The following is a 7,215-nucleotide window of genomic DNA, read 5'->3' as shown; positions in this document are numbered from 1 at the left end:
AATATTAATCTCAATCCTATAGGTTGATTTTTACCCTGTGCACCAGAGTGGAGTTCAATGCAGGGACTGTGGGTGCATGGAGCCTTTGCATTTACCATATGCTGGGTCCTGCCAAGTGTCTGGTTCAGCCTACAGGGCATGTTAGACTGTGGGCCATTATAGCCAGCCCGTAATAGTGGGTTGTAAGAACACCCCTGCAAAGCCCCTAGCACATTTTTTGTTCCAGGGGCTGCTGCGTTAGTTATGCCAAATCTATACCTGCCAGGGATTTCCCACATGTTGGGGAAATTCAATTGTATGGCTTTTGTAAACCTGACTGCTCAGGGTTAGACAGTTCCACATAACAGAGCAAGTCTGAGGAAAGACTAAATATACTAAATGCAGGTAAATTGGCTTGTTGGTCATGATGTACTCATTACTGTTGTTTCAGCTATTTTATTTCTTTTTGAGAATTTCCCTTCCAGATAATCATTTACTTCTGTTTCATCCTATGGCAAGTTCCTCAGCCTACATTTGTGGTGGTTTAGGCATCACAACCTGGTGGCCTAGAAATTTAATGAAATATCAAGTTGAGCATTATGACTTCCTGGGAGAAGAAACAATGGTTCTATTTAAACTTTGCTAATTGGAAAATGTGGCATGAAATGTAACTGGTCTGTTTAAAAATAGCACCTACTGAAAGATTCTGATCCATGTCATGTTTAGAATCATAGCTGCTTAATTTAGGGACAAAAGTAACTTTTTGCTACTTAGCACTGTAGAGCAACAGAGCTCTGAGAGAGAGCTGTATTCTAGCTCATGCTCCCACATTGTTAACAAAATGACTAACTTCAAGTTGTGGCAATATTCTGCTTCCTTTACATCTGTGTAATCCTCCTGGCTTCAGTGGCATTGCACAAGTGTTATGAAGTTGTCATGGAGAACCATCATGGGTGACGCTGAAACTTGTAAACTTTGTGACACCCTAAACTTAGATCATCACAGTGCCCGTATTTCAGTTATTTTTCAGAGTATAACCATGTAGTGGGCAAAATTCACCCCTGCCTGGCAAGTCAAAACACAGCCTGTGCCCTATTTCAGAGTCCTTTAAGAATAGCTATCTTTACAAAATGATGTATGGATTAGCATCATACACACTAACCAAAGTAACGCTGCCTGCCCACGAAAGCTACTTTCTTCTCAGGCCTAATTTAATGCTTGCTGGTTTGGGCACTGTACAAATTAAATAAAACTTTTGTGTGTTAGCGAGAGGGAGAAGAGAAAGAGATAGAACTCAGAGTTGATACTTCTGCTTCCTTTGTTGTCCTTGTAAAAGCTGTGAGACTCAGGATTTCAGGTTTCTCATGGCTGGCTCAGATTCAGCAGTAATTAATTGTATATAAAATTATACTGTACTCAGTGTTCTTGTGACTACATCACTCATTGGCTATGCCTACTTTTATTTATAGCCTGAAGAAGGGCTCTGAATATGCCTGAAAGAAAAGTAAATTAACCTATTACAGTTTATGCATTTCTTCAAAATCTTTTGGAGGGTGGGGATGAGGAGATGCACTCTGGAATCATCCCATAGTTTTTTTTCAGCCTTGCCCCCTTCCCTTCCTGGAGAGATGTGAGCCACCTGTCCTCAGGAACAGAACGTGCTGCCTTGCATCCCTTCTAGCTCAGTAGTTCCGGGTCTGAGCTTATGTCCCAAACTTAAGCATTGCTTCCCCCAGTTATTCACCAAAGTCTCAAACACAAAGGAGTATCCTTGGCCAGTTCTAGAAAACAGCAGCAACATAACACATTCACATAGAGATAAACTGGAGCTGTAAGGTTTGGATTGGATCTAGAGTGGAATTTTCCCAAAACCATGAAAGTATTTGGATCATTTATCTGGATAAAGCTTATCTCAACCCTTAGATTCTCCAGAGGCAAATTTTTAAATTTCTTTAGCTTGTGATTTGTCCTATTGTACAACAAGATTAATGTTAATGGCAGAGGGATATTCAAGGCAATAAATAGCTTTTGCAGTATTCAGATGCCTTGATCAGCTTTGCTTTGGCATTTAATCATCTGCAGAAGCTGTTTATTGCCTCATAGACTCCTCTGCAGCAAACATGATCTCTTAATTAATCTCTAAAAATGATTAAGGCTCTAGCTGTAGCCTGGTTTTAGCACCACATGAGTAAGGGGTTGGGTTTTTTTCTTTTTTCATTTTGTTTTTCAGACAGTTATTAGCTGGTAGAAACTCAATGGTTCAGACAGGTAGCAGCTATTCAGTCGCATGGGATGTAACAAACTCCATCATCAACACAGAGGTGTGGGAATCATCCATAGCTGAAAAAACCTGGAGCATGAGTAGAGGTCTCTTACAGAGAAAACTAGTTGGCAGCTTTCACCCAATTTGGATGACATATTTAAATAGGAAGGTGAGTCCAATAGGCTAGTGGCTTCAGTATGGAGTTTGCTGTTTAAAAACTAATCATGAAAAAGATTGGAGCCATTTGCCAATCAAGGGTATCTGAAACTGAGCAGATATGTCACCATGAGGCCAGAAAAGGCTACCTTCTTGAATTTGAAGGGAGTGTGATGCATACCCACGTATTTTAGAAATAACAATTTTTAAAATCAGTACTTTTTACAAATTCAAAATAATTTTGTTTTGGTTTTTCCGGTTCAGCGCATGTAAGACTCACATATCAGGATCTGTTTCTGTTTGGTGCATCCCCTTAGAAGAATTTATATACAAATTTTCATAGCATAGACCACATTTTAGGAGAGAGATTCTCATAAACCCAGTTTAGCCAACACCAAGCATTTAAAAATCATGAGTTAGGCCCCAAAATCATAAAATTAGATGAAAAATCATGAGATTTTAAAAATGAGAAGCATAGGGTTCTTTTTCGTCTCTCTACTGGTTTTGGAGACCAGACTTTAGACTTCATGGTTTCAAGCTTTTCTCTGCAGCCATGAGGGCTAGAAACTTCCTGTTTAAAATGGATGCTGAGATTCTCAGGTAACAGCATGATTCAAGCAGTCTTTAAAAAACAACAACAAAAATCCAAATTCATGAGAGTTGGCAGTCCTGTTGCCCTTCCTCACCACCTCCCATGGATGTTTGTATGATATCCTTGCGGCGACTACAGCAATTGCTTCCAGAGAGAAGTAATATTGAGAAATGATTTAAAGTATTTTTAGCTTTTGTTTTTTTAAGGCAGTTCAATAATTGGAAATTAGGGGGTGATATCAGTACCATGTGATCAGGCAGCTCTCTGCAGCCCACAAGCAAATGCTCCTGGATTACAGTTTAGGAACCCTGCTCTAGCGTGTGGTACAGAGTTTGCAGTTACTATTGTATAAATTTGATACAGTACATGGTAATGCAAGAAAGGGGAGTTCTCTAAAGAGTCTCTGGAAGAGATTTGTCCTATCAACAGTGAAAGCTAAAAAGCCTGATTCTAAAAACCAACACACACAAAAAAGTCATGTCTGTGAAATGGCAGACAGTGTAAGAAAACTAAAAAAAAAAAAAAAAAAAAAAAAACCCCAAAGTTGTTCTCCCCCACCTTTTACTAATTTTACGTCTCTCATCAAACTGCAAAAAGCTGATGGTTTGAAACTTGGAAAGGTTTACATTAATGACAGCTACTAGGGAATTTATATCTCATATGGCAGGTGTTAATCAACAGGAACTTAAAGAGTCACTTCAGTGACTCTTTCTATGCATTGGTAGATGTCAGTAAAGCCAGGCACAAACTGAAAGAAATTGTTTTTGAAAGACATATTGAAAACTCCAACCAATAATTAAGTTTTCTAAAGTAGTCTGTGTTTGCTGTGATGCAGCTGGAGGCATTCTGCATTGTCTCAATGGTGTTTTCTGGGAAGCTGAGTTTCTGGAATAGAAACAGAAATAAGTTGGACTAAATGCTGATGCTGCTAGAGTAAAACTTTGGAAGCCAGAAAGTCCAAACCACAATCTTCCAGAAAGAGGTGTAATGACGAGATTTCATCGTGTGCAAACACAGACACCACAGCTATCCTCTATAACTGCATTCACGCAACATGGAGAGTAGAATGTTTAACCTGTAGTTTCACTGACCTCTTCCCAGTGAACTAAAGTATCCACTCAAGTAGCCTATTTAATACGGTGAACAAATTATACAGGCAGGCCTGGGACAGTCCCCAATACCTCAGCACCCACGCCTCTTCACTGGTCACAACATTTATATTTAACATTCTTTTTTTTAGTGGGACTTCCCTGGTAATAGGGAATTAATATTTGAACAGTGATGCTCTATTTCTAATTCCAAACTGCAGCAAGGCTCAAAGTGAGATCAAGAAGAGACAGCTAAAGTCAGGGATGATTAAATTCAACAGCGGGAAACAGAGCATAAAAAAAATTCTACACTAAAGAGCAGAAGAATTGGTCCAAGGTAGTCACTCCTTACTCTTCAGGCAGTCCAGGATCATTTGGCTCAGATATAAAGACTGTGACGGAGAGGCACAGAGAGCAGTTAGTCAGCTAACTCCCATTGAAAGACAATAGGAATTAGGCACCTAACTGCCCATTGTGCCTTTGAAAATCTCCTCTTCATGGCTCTCCTATGGGAGTTGAAACAAGATCAATACAGTGAAATTGTTCCCCAAAATTACATCATTTGAATTTCTATCAAGCTCTTTTTCAGGATAGGTCACAACCATCGTTATTGTTTCAAAAAGATGACAGCACTCTGCCTAGTGGGCCAAAGAAATGACAGAAGACTTCATTAGAGTCGCTTAGCCTTCTACAAGACTGAAGCAAACCAGCGTTGGCACCTGTTCTTACAATAATAAAGCAAAAAAATAAAATAAAATAAAAACAGTACAGGGGTCACAGTGGCACCCTTTAGAATGTAATTCATCAGAACACGCTAATAACAACAGAACATTTTGTTATCAATCACCCCTTAAATAGAGTGCTTGGACCAGATAAATTTTATGTGTGAGAACAGTCCAGCTATGACTGCATCATATTGACCCCAGAATTTGGCAAGATAATGAGTGATAACTAGTTGGAGAGCCTGCTACAGCATCATAATGCATTTTTGGATCAAGGTCCTCCCCACCATGCCTTTCGGACAAGAGGCTAAATATTCTCTTTCTGTATCTCACCAGTAATCCAGATCAACTAGTACCATTCTGGGTGACATGTTGTGCACGAGGAAAACAAAAGGGATTGCATTTTTTCATACTTTAAAAATTAAACATTTCTTCTGAGTAATCTCCCCTCTGGAAATTGTACCAGACTGAGTAATGCATTCAGAATTATTGTGAGCTTGGATGCGTGAATGATTCCTCTTGTCTGAGTTAGCCTAACTGTTGAGAGCCTGGATCTCTGAATCATTCCTCCTGTCTAAATCAATACAATTTGCAATCCAAGAGGGTTTACGTAGCACATATATTGTGAGTGGATATGGCCCAACCCAAATCTTACTCTCATTTGAAAACAATTATATTATAGATGGCAAGTGTTTGGATGTGTCTAAGAAGGGGCCTAAGCGTATGGGGTTTTGTTTAAATGTTGCTATTTAATGTGTAGCAAACATTGTAGTGAAGGCTTTGGAAGAATTGACCTTATAATATCCCAGTGCTGATTGTGGCAAGAGAGAGCAAGGTAAGAGTAAAGAACTGCACCACAGATCATGTCTGTAATTTTTCTCCAGTGAGAAGCTCTCCTAATACAGATGTGGGTATGAAGAGCTTATTTAGATGGAGGAAGTTGTGATGATGATCTGCTAGCAAGGCATCTTGGAAGTTAATCTAGTAACAAAAGTAAAGCCACAATCCCAAAAATGCACAAATAACAAATCTAATCATTATTTCCCCTCCACCTTCAAAACAGAGGGACTAGATCTCAGCCATATCACTCACAGGAAGCACCAGCCATGAAACATGTCCAAGTGTTGACCACAGTTGTGGTGTGTCACACCAATAAATCTTACTTGCAGTGAAGACAGAGACAAAGACCATACTGGCCATTTTTAAAAAATGAGATGGCTGTGCTGGTAACAGATAAGTAGGTAAGAGGCACCGTGCTCCTGTGGAGACCTGGGGTTCTATTCCTGCCTCTGCCCTGATGTGCTGTATGATCCTGGGCAAGTCACTTCACCTCTCTGTCCATTTGCTTCCCTTCACAAACTGTCTTTTCTGTTTGGATTGTAAGCTCTTCAGGGGAGTGACTGTCTCATATATATGCAGCGTCTGGCATAATGCGGCCTCCAGACACTCCTTGTAACACAAAAATATTGAGCAGCAAAAATGTGGTGATACTGACTCTGAAATGGAAGCCAGGACAAGGCCTGAGAGAGTTTCTTTAAAGGCATTTTCCCATATCTGTTGCAAAATATTAAGTCTTAGAGAAAATATTGGTGATTGATGCAAACAGTATGAAGGCTTGAAATATTTTGCACAGGAGGAACCCCCTGCTGACTTTGAAGTAACTTGTTTGAGAGGTCTTATATCTACATTTAACCCACAATATTAGTTTTATTAATACTTATTTACATCTCATACTAGGCACTTTCCGAAATCAGAGAAAGAAACAATGCCCGCACTGAACAGCGTTCGGTTTAGTACCAGGTAAAACTAAATCCAACGTGATAGAACATAAGACAACTGCCCTGGAAGAGAGCAGTCTGCTGGTCTGGTCATGCCATAAAAATTTCCCCATCCCTGCTTTACTGTCAGCCCTGCCTCCTTAGGCAAGAGGGAGAAACCTGAGTACAAGCAGAATTTCCTTCCCAATAGTTCAGTACCAGTCTATGATTGAGGATACCTACAAGGGCACATTTATTTTGGGAGACCAATTTGGCCTTTCAGTTTCTGGAGAAAGTTAAAGGCACCAACAGCAAAATTGGTTTAACTGGCTCTTGTGACTGAGGTACCCATTGTTTGCTGTAGAGAGGTGTTTAGAGGCAGGATGGAAGGCTACAGTTTGCTTCATCTATATTCTTTGTACTATGGGAGTTTCAGTGGGAGTTAAGTGCTTAAATATCTTTTAGGATCCATGCCTAGGTCATCTACAGAGGTAAAGCCAAGGTTCTGAATAGTCATCTTCCATGCTACTTGATTGTGGTTGTCCCAAAGAATCATCACCTTGCTAGTTGCAGCAGTAAATATTTTCATTATGGATCTGTCCAAATGTCCAAGTCAGGATTGGTAAAGGGGCCCAATATCCCCTCCACTTAAAGTGGG

The sequence above is a fragment of the Lepidochelys kempii genome, chromosome 7 (genome assembly GCF_965140265.1).
Source record: "Lepidochelys kempii isolate rLepKem1 chromosome 7, rLepKem1.hap2, whole genome shotgun sequence".
NCBI lineage: Eukaryota > Metazoa > Chordata > Testudines > Cheloniidae > Lepidochelys > Lepidochelys kempii.
Note: the sequence above shows the minus strand (reverse complement) of the source record.